This window comes from Numida meleagris, chromosome 2 (genome assembly GCF_002078875.1).
Source record: "Numida meleagris isolate 19003 breed g44 Domestic line chromosome 2, NumMel1.0, whole genome shotgun sequence".
Taxonomy (NCBI): Eukaryota; Metazoa; Chordata; class Aves; order Galliformes; family Numididae; genus Numida; species Numida meleagris.
The window spans coordinates 90,631,305-90,647,266 of NC_034410.1; positions in this window are offsets into that span (position 1 = coordinate 90,631,305).

Below are 15,962 nucleotides of genomic sequence, written 5' to 3' on the forward strand. Positions count from 1 at the left end.
CATAGAAATGAGCAGCTGGGGTAACCTCAGAAGTTCAACTTCCCTCCCTGGACGGGGTGAGGATAATAGGAAGCATAAAAGAAAGTCAAGGGGAAGCAGAATGGAGCTATGAAAAGGACTGAAAGACCTACCAGAAATGGTTATTTATTTTATTGTGATCCACTGTGTGTGTGTTGTTAATACTGATTTTACCCCAGTGGAACTCCAGAAGGAGACACTTGGGGTCTGTTGTAAAGGAAGGCAGACAGGAAAAAAGTCTAGCCTTGCAAGCATCTACCAATTTCTTTTTGACAGGGAAGTAAAGTACAATTATTTTTTTAATAATCTTGGCAGAGGTAGGAGGAGTAGAGTTTGTACATAGTCTGTTAAATCTTGATGACAACACTGGAAGGCTGAGCAGGCCAGCTTCTCTCTGCATGATAACCACTGGCGGGAGCAATATTGTGTTTGATGTGGAACAGAGCCATTATCCTTGAGAAATTATGTGCATTTGAGTGTGCTGGTAGAGAAGGGTGGAGAGAGAAAACCAGGGAAGAGGAGAAGAGTGAGTCTAGAAAGAAGAACGTGTCAGTTTGTGGAGTTACAGTTTGAGTTTTGTGTAGTTGTGATCTATCTTTTTTTTTTTAATTTTTAGGCTGAATTGAGTTGGTTATCTACAGGATGTTTACATTTTCTTTGCTAAAGGAATACCCAGAATGGGAAATTCAGAGAAATGTAATAAGTGATTCATTCAGTAACTTTCCCTTTCTGATGATGATTAGAATCGCATACTGACAGTCCACCATTTAGACTACTACTCAGCACTGCTTGTATTACATGCAACCTTTGAGGCTGGGAAGTAGAAAATTGAATTAAACTTTTCAGATTTATTTTGAGATTTGTAAACCTTTGTTTCTGATACTTCTTGATGTTGTAGAAGTGAGAATGTTCTCTTGTTACCGAGTAACAATCTTAAATAGGAGAAATTACTATGAGGCTATATAAGATCTAATATCTGCATTAAGAATAATATTGATTTAAATTCATTGGAACACTAACAAAAATGGAAAATAATTCTAAGACACTGAGAAGTAAAGCTGTTGAAAGTTGTTGAGACCATATTCCTGTTGCTCAATTCTGTGCTTTCTACCTGCCACCAGCCTAGCTGCATGCTGCCCTAAGGAGTGCAACTCATTTTAACATTAATATAAGGATTTTCTGATGCTGCTAATGAAATGCTAAAAATAGTGAAATTGTTTTATGAACTTCTAAATCTTTTATTTCCCATTTTTCCTTTCGTACTTTGTTCTTGTTTAAAAGTGAAGTGTATTTCAGTTTGAAAAGGCAGTTGTCACCAGTCACAGACTCTACAGAGAAGAACAAAGCATACCAAACTGTCAGAGTTGCAAGATTAAAAACCTTGATACACAACTAGGGGCCTTATTCAAAGAAGGGAAGAGATCTATGGTCCTGGATGGATACAGAACATCAAAGGGATAGCTTGGATGATACCTGGCATATTGGAGTGAAAAAATAAAAATAAAAGATATCAGAGGGATGGCAAAGCAGTGGTACACACAAGAGTTAGCATGGTGTTCAGTTTTTGAAAGACATTTAAAAAAATATTCAAGACAAAATCCTCTCTTTAGGGATAACTGATTCTGCTTCCGGGCAGGGAAGTGACCTAGGTGTTTTCCAGGAGTTACTTCAAGTCCCCTGTAATTTAATGGAATAGATAAAATTTATCTTAAAGTTTTAAAAAAAAAAGTCCAAAAAATCTGCAGAACAGAAGAAACATCCAGTAAGTTGGTGTTTTCTTAGTTTTGAATACCTATCTTTAGCTGGCTTTTTAAATGAAGAAGGTGCTTTTCAAGTTTTCATGTTTGCACTGAAATTCTATATGAAGGTAAACCTTGAAAATTCAAGACTGATTTAAATGAAAGATTTTCTTAGAAGGACTTCTTCTGAAAGCAGTAGAAACGTTCTCTCTTCCTTCATCTGTGCACATTACTCAACAGAAAACGAGAAAAACTGTTGAAGAATGTGCAAATGTCTTTTAATCTCTCTATTTAAACTTCATTTTGTTGCTGAAGTCAAACTAACCATATTGATTCAGCAGAACAAATTATTTGAATCTCCTTCCCCTAAGCTGACCAGCCTTGTGTGGCTTACCTTAAATTTCAGTTTTCTTTGACTCCATCTACATGGCTCTGTTAGGATTACACCTGACAAAGCTGCCACTTTTTTTTTTTTTTTAATGTGCTGTATGTCTGCATGCATTCTTCACTTCCTAGGTTGCATCAGTGTTTACCATGAGTATCCATGGAGGCTATTTCTTTCAGAATATGTTTCCGACTTTTCATGGGACGTTCTGATATGAACAGAACTTTGCTTTACACCAGCAGGGCATCCAGCTATAACTGACTTTTTATTTACCCTTTAAAGGATATTTGCCTTTGCTGTCCCACAGAATGTTTGTTGCTCCCAAGAGATTACCCTGAACAGCAGTTCACTGGTGCTAACCTCTCAAGGTTTAATATTGTAGTAGATTTATTAGCAGAATCATATAGCTGGAAAGATATACTTGAAACTTTTCTGTTCCATTTGCAAAATAGAGAATAAGATGTTGTTCATATATAATGAGTGTAGAGGAGCAGCTGAGAGAACTGGAGCTGTTTAGTCTGCAGAAGAGGAGGATGTGGGGAGACCATGTTGCTATTTACGATTAACCAAAAGGAGGTTGCTATAAGGACAGATCTCTTTTCTCAGGTAATAAGTGATAGGACGTAAGGAAATGGACTCAAGTTGGGGAGGACAGACAAGGGGGGTGAGTGGATGTGATTTAGATTAGACATTAGGAAGAATTTCTTCAAGGAGAGGATGATCGAGTATTTGAATAGATTGCCAAGGTAAGTGCCCCAGCACTGGAAGTATTTAAGAGAAGTGTGCATGTGGCACTAAGGAACGTGGTTTAGTGATGGCAGGTGAGACTGATGGTTGGAATTAGATGATCTTGATCTCAACCTAGGTGATTCTGTGATTCTTTGATTCTTTATATATGAAAGTGTTGTTGCATCCACTGGTTTCTTCAGGTTCTTGTACTACAGTTGTAGAAATAGATTCTTAACTCAGAAAAGTTATTTGTTTACAATGATTTAACAAAAAGGAAAAAAAAAAATCTGCCACCAAAAAAAAACCAACCAAACAGGTGGAGAGATTGAGGGAGACATTTTTGGATTCAAATCAAATTTCTGCAGCTGATATTATGGAGTCACAATTCAGCTATAGATGCATAAACGAGTGTCTGTAATAGTGATGCATATATAATAACAATGAGGTTGTTTGAAATGAGATTTAATGCAGCTGAGAGATTTAACCTTGCAATGCAGACAGTTTCTAAAAGGTCTAGGGTAATGGTGCTTATAAAAGCTTCTGGGCAATAATGGACACAGTGGGCAAGAACATAACTAGCTGTAGGAAAGTAACGTAATTCCATCTCCTGCCTAGCTGCTATATTTGCTTAAATGGATAATTTCTGCCAAAGGCTTTATCTGTTGGCAACTGAAATCAAGTAGATTCTAGGGAATCCTACACCACCCCATAAAAATGAATATTTAAAGTTAATGGCAAGTAGACTTGCAAGGTTAAAAAAAAAAACATATTGCTATAGTATCCAGCCCGAGGTTAAATTATTATTTGCTAGGTTTAATATTTTGATTGCTCTCACATAATCAGCTCTCAAGCAACCATACTACAGGAGCTGTTATGAGTCCTTTTAGTTGGCACTGGATTTCATACCATAATATAATTGATAGGCTCCCATGTCAGAAATCACTGTGCAGCCAAATAAACAATATGTCCTTCTGCCTGTTCAGGAGTACTGTAATGTTCAAAAATACTCATCCCCTGTGTCGGCTGAAGCCATAATGAGGATTATACCAAAAGAACCAAAAGCTGCTTCAACATCTCATCTCTTACCTAAAGAATTGTTAAGTTAGTAACATACTGACCTTGTGCAGACACGCTAAAAATTACTGCTGTCAGTTCTGCTTAGTATTTTAAAATGGCTGCTCTTCATGGGGAGTTAAAAATTAGCTTGTGCTCCATTGGTTTGATTATTTTTTTCTGATTTAAATGGAAACACTCAGAATCACAGAACTGCTGGAGTTGGAAGGGACCTCTAGAGCACATAAAGCCCCATCTACCAGCTAAAGCAGGTTCCCTGCAGCGGGTCATGCTGGTAGGTGACCAGATGGATCTTGAATAGATCCAAAGAAAGAGACTCCACAACCTCTCTGGGCAGACTGTTACAGTGCTCTGTCACCATCAATTTGGTTCTTGCTGATGAGCCTTTTCCCAACTGTTGGTGTGGCACAGTTCTTGTGAGAACATGACAGGATTGTGTCCAGTGGGGAGCTGGGTTATAACTATGAGGGAATATTTTGAGTGGAGGTCAGTGCAGCCACATGGGTGTATACTGAGCCACACTGTGCTGCTTGGTTCCTAGGGCAAGAGGAGTCCTTCACTTGTTTCGTTTAACAGCGTAGCATTTGACTTCGTGTGCTAGAAAATTTTCTGTTAGCCTCTAAAAAACCTTCTTGAATTAATTTGAAAAATAAAAATCTTCCTTACAGTTCTTTTATGTAAACATTTAATAAATTGTGTGAAGAAAGATAGCCTAGCACTACTAGGACAATACTCAGATTTTTAAGGGGTAGTTACCTTGGACAATGTATTTTTTGCTTTTAAACTTGACTAAGGTTGAGGCTGATTTTATATATTTATATATAAAAAATAGCTTTATTTGATTTTTGTAAAGGTTCTGATTCCCTGCTGTCATTAATCCTCCTCCCCCTATCCTCACCTATCCCCATCACTATCAAAAGCCACCTCCTGTGTCAATATACAGTAATGCAGATGTACCAGGCCTTACAGACTGAGTTCTGGTAAGACTGAAAACAGTGAGATGGACAGCATCAATCAATGCTTGCGCTCAGATTACAAAGCTGTCTGTGAAGTTTGTTCCTTTTCAAGTTAGCATCTGCACAAAGACTCAAGCTGTTACCATTTTTAGCAGAGGCTGACTTCTTCCATAATAAACTGCGACCTTTGAATTGGCAAAGATCATAAACCATCACTTAAATGAAAGTTCGGAAAACTGCCTCTGAAGTTGCACAGCTATGAGCAGTTTTTCCTGACAATACCATTAGTTAAAAAAAAGTGCAGACACAAGCTGGCATGCAGCATTACCTTCAGATTTTGAAATCACTAATCAGTAGATTTTGAGAATATAACTCATCACCTCTGCAGTTCACTTAACTTGCAAGCAGACATTATTCTGATGCAGATACTGAGCTTACATGTTAAAACCTTCCTACCTTGTTGGCTTCTTATTAGAGCTCTTAATTCTTATTATTATTTAGCCTTTTTCTGACATGTTTTCACTGTATTCTTTTCAGCTGGATGTGTTCGCATGGAACAGAGTTATCATTTCTGAGTGATACAGATATATTATCCAGAGTCTTGTCTCTAGCAGATCTGAAAGAATAGTATGGGTATGGCCACTACTGAAGTCAGAATTTTATCTGCATTGTTTCATATGTGCATCATTGGGCTTGAATTTTAGATTTTTAAAGCTTAAAACAATAAAAACCTCAGCACTCTTCCGTTCTTTAAGGGGATCTCTGCAGAATCCAACTGCATGATGCCAAACAGTAAAACAATTATTGCGTGACTGCAGCAGATTTTTTTTATCTCCAGTTTGAGAGAAGCTGATTTATATTTATATTCTGCTTTGTAGGTAAACCTTGGTTTAAATGTTTTTATAATTAGCTTCCTTTATCAGATTCCTGTGTGTTTTTTCTCTCTTTTTTTCAGAACACATACATCAAGCTGTGTTGTGAAAACTAAGCTTTTGAGTCATCTGTAGAGTGATTTGTGTTTTATTGTAAAAATCTGAATAAAATAATTTAGATCTGAATAGAGAGAAGAGGTGTTGGAGTAGAACTGTAACACCAGTGTAAACCTTGCAGCTACAGGAATGTAGGCTTTAAACCTGCACACACATACTATGTGCATGCTTCGTTTTGTTAATGTCTACCAGCAAGGCTTTCTGTTGCAATGATCATTGTAATAGTTGCTGGAAGTCAAGTAGATGACATGCGCAATCTTAGCATGAATTTGCTGTCACTTAAAATGTTACCTAGTCAGTGAAATAAAGTCTATTAATTTTAAACAGAGGCTTTTTTGCTGCTTTGGGTTACAATTGATGCCATGTTCTGGCCAGTTATTTTTTCTGAATTTGCACCTCTAAAAGGGCAATGCATACAAAAGTTGAACCAGCAAGACACATGTAGACAACTTTCTAGAAAGCTGAACTCATGTAATAACTTTCCTGTCTTAATTGTCTGCAATTCTACACTGAATTTATTCTAACTTTCCAAAGAAACATGACATAGCAGTTACAAATGACTGTTCACAGCAGCACTGGCTGAGAAACATGCCTTGGTGTCCCCAAGCCAATTCCCACCCCCTGGCTGCTTCTGTGGAAACCACTGAGATTGTAACAGGACAGAGCAGAAGCCTGTAATAGGGATCACATTAAGAGAAGTGACTCAGAATACCCCAACTGCTCTAGTGACATTTTGAGAAAGACAGGCCTCAAATTTGTTCTGGAAAGTGTCAGATGTAGTTTGATTGTTTTTTTTATTATTGAAATATTGTGTTATTTGCATGTTATGCAAGTTTTTATGGAAAAGGCATAATCTTCTGACAGTTCTTCAGGAATGTAGCAAATCATACATTAAAACCTGGTCTCACATTGAGCTGATGGTAGCAGATAAGAGCTGTGTATTCATGATGTTGGTAATGCAGGAGTCAGAAGTCATTTTGTTAGAGCTCGAAACCTTCTTTTCTGCTAAAGTCAAAACATTATTTGAAGAGATGTCGATGTTGTGAGAAAGGAATTGTGGATCTTTTGCTTTTTTTTCCTCCCACTTTTCTGAACTTTACTTCAAAGATGAGTGATTTGTTAAGGTCATTTTAAATGAGAGGAAGTCAAGTTTGATAACTTGCTATAATGGGATGACCTTTTTTTTTTTCAATAGATGCTGCAAACTGGGTTTTTACTTCTGTGACTGTTGTAGATTTTTAATGATTCTGAGAACGGAGTTCTAGACTGTGATGGAAAGACACTTTTGTCCTATTGCTACATTACTAGTTTAAAACAAAACATTTTTTCTTAGGATTTAGACAATTTGAATTTCACAGTTCTAATTAGGAACAAAGGCAGGTGTCTTTGAACAATGATATTGAAAGTATTTGGTCCTTTTTCATGGTAATAAGGGATGAGGTGATAAGAAGTTCAGAAAACTTCAAAACAAAAAAACAATATTTGTAATACAGCAGGAAATTTCAGAGTCTATATTGAACACCTGCTGAAAATAAGGTGTGGGTCCATTTATCTTCATTTCAGGAGTTATGCTGCTGTTTTACTAGGTTATTCTTTACTAAATCATTCTTTACCTTAGTGTAGCAGAAATTTTTCCATATATTGTTAAATGCTTGATCTTTTTTTTTACATCCAAAGAGAATTATCCAACAGTGGTGAATGTCAAAAACTTGGCATTACAAATTCGTTTCTGTTGATAGCATTACAGAGTTGGAATTTCTTAGGATGGAAGGTGCTGAGTAGGTGGTGTTTCTTCAACCATGTTCCCATCAGGGTGATTTCACTTGATCTGGATTCTGATGATATTCAAATGCCTACCGAATGAAAGCAGAAATGCTATTTGCAATTTAAGGCCTAGGTCTGAGCAGGCAGTGTTTTTACTGCTGTAAGGAGTATCTACATTTTTTGTGTTAATTGTTTTCGAGGTAATTTTTATTGATCCACATACATGTAAATATTGTGGTTTCAATGTAATCAATAGATACAGTCTCCCATCATCCACAAAAGTCTATTACAAATACCAGTGTTTTAGCCTATGAAAAAAGGCAAGTGTTTGTGAAGGAAAGGAAAACTGTAAGTCTCAAGATCGGTAGGCATATGTCAGTCTTTACATTTGGGGCTTTGACACTGACAACATCACTAGAATGAGGATAAATATCCCTATCAAGCACTAGCCTCTCTCGTACTGCAACCTTTACTCAGACACATTTTTCCTTATTAATAGGTGAGGTGGAGTGCAGTGGAATCTGTGAATCCCACGGGAATGAAAGTGTGGGACAGAATATCATGTGGCTGCCTCACCACATACTCAGAAGTTGCACATGATATTAGGGTGTTGGAGCCTGGGAGCTGTGATGATAATAAAGTGGAGGAAGCTAGGCAGTGGCACCTAAGGGACAATAGGTAAGGATGTGAGCATTGTTGGGAATCAAGGAGAGCAGACATAGCTGGGAACAGAACATAGTAAACATCTTCCCAGCTTTAAGATCAAAGAATTTTGAATGTCTGGATGAGAGGAGGAAGGGAAGGGAAAGGCTTTGCTTGTTAGGAGGATCATGGGCTGGGCTACTTCTTATCAGCAATAATAGCTTATTTTTGCATACTGAAGGAAGAGCCTTTTCACAGAAACTGGTTTGACATTTAAGCATTTTCTCTGCAACTCCCTAGGAATTCTTAAAATTAATAGAATATGGAAACTGAACATGCAATACACAACATAAATGAAAAATATTTTAAAAGGTTTCATGTTGTTTTTCTACATTTTCTTACAATAGATTGACACTGCATTAAATCTCGTGGTAATGTTGAGGAATTCAGGAAATATGTCAGCATTATTTGTTTCTTTTTACTGTGTATGCACCATATATTTTAGAAATATGTTGTTTGGAAATTTGGGGAATTTGAAAGTATAAAAATGTTTTAGTATTTTTATTTTTTAAGAATTGATAGCAACTGAGCAACTTCTAAGCACAACAGTGCAGCAGGAATGAGAAAGTATTGGCTGCAGTAAACTAGTAGAAGGTGAAAAATGCTTATCTGTTTGCCAGTTAAAAGACAGAAAAGGTGAAGATGGAGCAATATTGTTGCTTAGCTAAGCTCTTGTGGTGTGACCTCAAACTATGCAAATGAGTGTCTGAATGCACAATTCAGGTTTTTAAGAAATAATGTCATTTCCATGTACATGCTTCTCTGTATGCAGAGGCACAATAATTCTATAGAAAATGTTGTATATGAATTTATTAGGTCTTTTTGCCAATCACATACAACTCAATTCCTCTGTTCTAGAACAGGCTGATATTTTTCTTCTATGAAATGCTTTCTTACTAGTGGTTTTATGCAGGCTTATTTGTCTAAGTCTTCTGTATATAAACTTTTGTAAGATTTCTGTCTTGAAGAAAGTAGTGTCTAGAACTTCAGAAATATTTTTTTCAGATTTTTATTGAAAAACAAAGTCCAGAATAAGTAGGTATTAATTATGTTAGTAAAATTTATCACATTGTGCCTATGAAGGGAGGGAGGAGTGACCAGATTTGCAAACTACCCTGGTTAGGTTAAGGTGAAATGACACTCAAGTTCTATACATAAGAGGAAGAAAGGTAAAGTTCAATAGGAGATTTCTATAAAGCAGTTATCCTATATGTGTTAGCTTTCCCACAGTTATATCTACCTAAGCTGTGTGGTTTTATTGGAAAATCAAGTAAACCTTGTGTTACTTAAAAACTCTAAGAGAAAGAGAGATAGATCAACAGTCCAGTATCAGGCCTGCTGGCAGGAATGTTCCACATAACGTAAAATGGAGAAAATGAAGAGAAGGTCAGTCTCTCCTAACCCCTGTTTATAGTAACATAGAAAAGGGAAGGAACAGTCCACCTTAGTCCCCAGTGATAGTTGTAATTGGCTCCATTTCCAGGATTGGTTGGGATGCAGGACACCAGCCAAATCAAAGGAAGTGACACCAGGCCTACTCCTGTGACTTGTCTGTTTTTCGTTGTTTTGGACTCTTCCAGGAGTGGCTGAGACATCCTTCAGATTAAGGGAAGGGATGCCCATCGTCTTCCTGTGGTTTAATTGTCTCTTGGAACATCGTCCGGGCTCACATTAACAATCGCTTGGGCTTCTCCCTTACAACACTGTGTGCAAGTGTTGTCTGTGACGGTACAATTACTCAGTCCTGTCCTTAATCAACAAAAGGCAGATGGATACAAGTGCTGCGGTAAGAGCTCTGTTGAAGCTAGCTATACTCTCACAACATGGAGTGGCAATAACTGCCAACAGAAAAATGGCCAGCCATATTAAGCACTTATCAACTGTGAAACTAAACACAGAAACACAGTATATTCCAGTGTATTCCTTTGTCTTCAGAGGAGATTAAGTATCCGGATAATTAATAGGTAAAGTATACAGATTACTAAGATGAAACACAGTCAATTGCAAGGATTCAAATCTTGATATTGGTAAGACTGTGTATAGAATGTGATACAAATATTAATATAGATATAATTGTATCTTTAACGTGTTTATTATATAAATATGTATTTTGTCCTATTAGAAGTTCAGTAGTTTCTTGACTGGGGTAGTTTAAGGGATTATACAGATAAGTGAGGCTTGCAGGATCAGATCCATATATCTTAAATCTGTTTTTACAGGTGGGTATGGGACAGCTGGTTGAAAGATGGTCAAACAGATGCACTGTTTGCAGAAAAGCATTAAGAAAAATTGTTTTGACACATTTTTGAGAAATTTGTATTGCTCCAATTTGGGAGCTGTGGAAATATGACCACCATATCACAGAATCTAATGATATACAACAACAAGAATGAAAAAGCAGGCTTTTTGTCTTTGAAACTGCTCCGTAAAAATACTGTGTTATTCCATTATGTTCCTGGTGACGACCAGTATAGCCTTCTGTCAGTAAGTCAGACTGATGTTAGAACACTTGTTTACACCACTGCAATGTGAAAATACAAGCTCAGTCTATAGCTGAGGATTTGATGATCAAGGTTAACCATGCTTTCTTGCAGACAGTATGGCTTGGTCTGTCTTCTGTCCTGACATTGGGAAGCCAGTGCACCACTATTTCTTGTGACTATATTCAGTTTTATATATTGAAACTTAGCCAAGTGTTCTGTACCATTTTCCTTAATAACACAAGATAAACAAATTTGCATCAGGCACTGTAGTGCTGTGCTGGGTTATGGAGCAGAGGATGAAATGTAATATCAGGCTGAATTTGGAATTTTTTAGTTACTCGCTTGTAGACCACAGTGTGCTTTTTCCTGAGGAAAAGGTTAATGAGATGAAGATGACTACTTTCCTGATTTTGAAAGAGAGAGATTTGTGCTATGAATCAGAGCAGGAATTCATTACCATGTAAAAATGGCTCCCTTACTGCTTCTAAGACTGACATTACCATATAGAAAACACTTGTGCATTTATAAAGTTTCAAAGTTTTCACTGTTTTTTTTCTTGCCTGTGTTATCCCATTGAATTCTGATATGCAAGTGTGATGTGATTTGTATGGAAAACTCAATAATACTAAATAGGGAGAGAACAAGAACACTTTTTATGTGTTGTCTCTAAGTGGTCGCCATGACAAGGGTATGTCCAAAAAGTGCCCTTACTGTGCTCCTGCTGTTACTTGTGACAGGTTTTTTGAATGATTGCCACAGCGTTGCTTGTTGCAGCCCTTCAAATTCTCAAAGACATTCCCTTACATCTGCTGTATCTAGGCTGTTCCAGCTGTGTCAGGGAATGATATGGAAAATGCAAGGGGAAAAGATGCTACTGTAGAACTACTGAAGCAATTGTGCAGCAGTTCATTTGGATTTACGTGAATGCATATATTGAATGCCTTTGTGTTCACTTTAAGGTGTGATACTCTTGACTTGTTCTTCAGATATATGTTAGTCTACTATGGTTGTAGTATCCTTGCAGAAGTGTTACTATTCTGGCGATGCAGATTAATATAGGCATGTGTGAAGTCTGAACATGAACACAGAGATGAAAATATCCCACCTGAGTTAACAGTCATTCTAGTATGTAAGCTAAATATATATAGTATATAAGCTAAATAACAAATAACTGTAGTGTATTTGTGCTACTATTTCCTTTCTAAGAATTTTACGTACAAGAAAGAGTAGGTTAGTGTGAAAAATAGGAACATAAATGGATAATGTGCAAGTGAATTCCTCTTCCAGCTGCTTCACATTTGATGAGATCAAACACCTAGGACCATAGACTATCCCCAATTGAAAGGGTCCCACAAGGATAATTGAGTCCAACTCCTGGCTTCACACAGGAACACCAACATTTAAACCCTGAGTCTGAGAGCATTATCCAATCTCTCTTCGAACTCCAGCAGCTTGGGGCCATGATCACTGCACTGGGGACCCTGTTTTAGGGTTCGACCACGCTCTGGTGAGGAATCTCTTCCTGACCCTCCCCTAACACAGCTCCATGCCATTCCCTTGGGCCCTGTTGCTGTCCCCAGAGAGGAGAGCAGAGCTCAGCGCTGCCCCTCCACTCCCTGTGAGGGGCTGCAGCTGCCATGAGGCCTCCCCTCAGCTCCTCTGCTCTGGGCTGAACCAACCCAGGGACCTCAGCTGCTCCTCATATGCTTTGTGCTCTGGATGGTGAAATCTTTGCAGCCCTTGTTTGGATGCTCGCTAATAGTTTTATGTCCTTCCTGTATTGTGGCCCTCAAACCTACATGCAGTGCTTGAGGTGCAGCTGCAGCAGAGCAGAGCAGGACAACTCCTTCCCTTGCCTGGCTGGCAGCGCTTGGCCTGATGCGCCTTGGGGTACCGTTGGACCTTTTGGCTGCCAGGGTGCACTACTGCCTCATATTAAGCTTTCTGTTAACCAGAACCAGCAGATCCCTTTCTGTGGGGCTGCTCTCCATCTTCTTGTCCCCCAAGATATCCACGGTTGCTCTGTTACAGATTCAGTATACGACATTTATTCTTGTTAAATTTCATGCATTTGGTGATTGCCCAGTCCTCCAATTTGTCAAGATCTCTCTATCCTTAAGGGTAGTGCTGTCTGCAGAATAACTTAGTGTATCTTCACATCCTGCTTCCAAGTCTTTGACTAAACCATTAAAGTGAACTGTCCCTAAAATTGAGCCCTGCAGAATCCCATTATTGACCTATATTGTAGCCTCTTGCAGCACATTTACAAAGCCCTTCAGCACTTGTCCTGCTTCTGAGTTGCGTACCATGTACAAGTTGTTTACTGTGCCGCAGGTTTTATGTTATTTTATAGTAGCACTGTTTAGCAGAGAGTTGTCACTGAGACAGCCCAAAGGTATCAACTGGCAGCCTTCAGCATGCTTCTCAGGAGTCTATATTTGCTGTCAAACTTGACAACTCAGATAGGTCACCCTGATCAGCACTTGTTCTTAGCACCTTGGTTGAGATGAGTATTTGCACACAGCAAGATGGCGCTTTTTACAATGCTTAGGGCTAAAGCATACTATTGTCCCTGCCTGTCGCACCCTCCCCAGCACTTTTTTTTTTTTTTTATGATAGCCTGCATTCCTGCTTTCTGAAGAGTTTCTGGATATCTGACAAAGATCAATAGTTTCTAGTTAAATGGCACAACATACCTAGAAGTGAGTATGCAACCAGCTTGGACTTGATGTATGTGTCTGAAAGTATGTGGGATTAGGCTCTTCTTCAGGACACAGGAAGTTGTATAGATTGGGAGGTACAGGCTGTTGTTAAATGGGGCTTACCTGTCCCCACAACAGGTTGCCTTTGAACTGAAAGATTTAGGCTACAAGGTGAGACTGGCTCAGTTTAGAGCCTTGATAAAGATGACTTCTTCCAGAGTCACTCTCAGATAAGGAGAGGGATTTGACAGCTGTCTTGAGGGAACTACATGAAACAAAGAAAGAATGAGCAAAGCCTGAGAGAAACAATAGTGGCTCCACTTTCCTGATAATTATTTTCAGGACTTGAGCTTGTCATCTCTGTAGATCAAGCTCTCTTTGGTGGTGGTCTCAGACAGGCGTATGAATATGTTGTCTTCAATGTATGTCTGTGTATAATGAACAGTCACTTTGGCTGTTTCCAAGCCTGCTGAACTTGATTGACTTCCAGCCATATTTGTCCAGTATCAAATTTAGCTAGAGGGACAAATACATCAGTTATTGGTGGAGTGACAGCTGTTTAGATGCAGCTTGACAGTTGTTGCTGTCTTTGGATGGGGGACATGTATAAAGCAAATTTCTTTCCACTGCTGATGCTGGTCTTTATCTCTTACAGTGTTATACAAGAATTAGAAGGAAATACTTTTGTGTGAAAATCAGAGGATGGATTGGTGTAGTAACTGGCTCCACTGGTCTTTTACAAAATCTGTTTTCTTTCTTGAGTGTTGAATGAGTTTTTTTGCAGGAGTTCTGTACCATGACTCTGTCAAAGACATGTCGGACTCTAAAAACCAGATAGTGGATGGGCAACTGGTGGATAGACTTAGCTAGAGAGAAACTGGTGGGAACACTGTGACATGGATGAATCCATATAACTTGGAGAACTGATTCAGAATCACCACTTACTTCCAGAATCAAAGTTTTGCAGGAATTTCTTTCCTATGGGTAGCATACATATCTACATTTTGTGTTATCCTTTTCCCTTTGGTTCTCTGAATATGGTCACTCTCTCTGTGCACTGGAGCTGTTTAGAAACTTTCCATTGAATCTTCTCCAGTCGGAGAGTGAAAAACTGAAGTATTTAAGGTGAAGGCTGATTGTTAGTACCATTTGTTCCTTTCTGTGTCCCATTTTGTCTGTTACTATAGCCTTGTATTAAGTTGTTCCTTGCCCAAATTAAGTATATGCAACATTAAATTGAAACAAAGCTCAATTAGTTTTCTTAGATGTTTGAGATTATATGGTTCCCCTCACCCTGGTGTTAATCTCTAACCTGACATTTAAGAAAAAAAATGTAATCATTTGAAAAGTTGGAAGAATTTGTCCTTGCGAGGCCCCATCCAGAGTACTGTATCCAGGCCTCAGTCCTCCAGCACAAGAAAGATGTAGAGCTCTTGGAGTGGGTCCTGAGGAGGGCCACTAGGGTGAGAGCACCTCTTCTATGAAGACAGGCTGAGGGAGCTGACCACCTTCAGCTGAGAAGGCTCTGTGTAGTCCAGTACTGTGGTCTTCCAGTTCTTAAAATGAGCTTATAAAAATGACTTCTTGCACAGTCCAGTAGTGATGGGAAAAGAGGGAATGGCTTTAAACTAAAAGAGGGGAGATTAAGTTTTTAAATGTTAGGAGGACTTTTTTTTTTTTTTTCAGAAGAAGGTGAGGTGCTGGCACAGGCTGCCTGGAGAAGCTGTGGGTACTCCATCCCTGGAGTTGTTTCAGGCCAGGTTTGATGGGGCCCTGGGCAGCCTGAGCTGGTGAGTGGCAGCCCTGCTCACGGCATGAGGGCTGGAACTATATGATCTTTAAGGTACCTTCCATTGCAGACCATTCTGTGATTGTATGGAAAATATATCCTCACAAGGGCATCCCTTGTGAAAGAAGAATGAAGGGAACCAGTGAATGTAAGTCTTTGTTGTTCTCAGACAGCAACATTTTCCCGCTTAGCTGATGGGACCCCACCTTGGTTAGGGTTCTGCTCATGGAAAGGACACAGTTTGTACTGATAGCAATGGCCATGGTTTGGCAGCTGTGTTTGTGGACTCAGGAATTTTAGCTAATAATTATGCGCACAGCTTGCATAAGAGAACAGAAGTAATTCTACGTTTATGTAACAAAGTGGTATCCAGTCATCGTTTAAAAAGAAATAAGTAGACCTGTAGGAATTTGATAATATATTGACAATTGAGAGCTATAATAGCATACACCTGTGAAAAACAGCTTTCTCAAAGAGGTAAGCAAAGATATATCAGAATAATTCAGGTAACTCACTACCATACGATCTTAAAACAGGAGGAGAAAACAAGCTCACATCTGGCGATGTTACATGAGGGATTTTTGAACAAGATTGTAATACAGCTGTGGAAAAAAAGGAAGTGAAATGTCCAG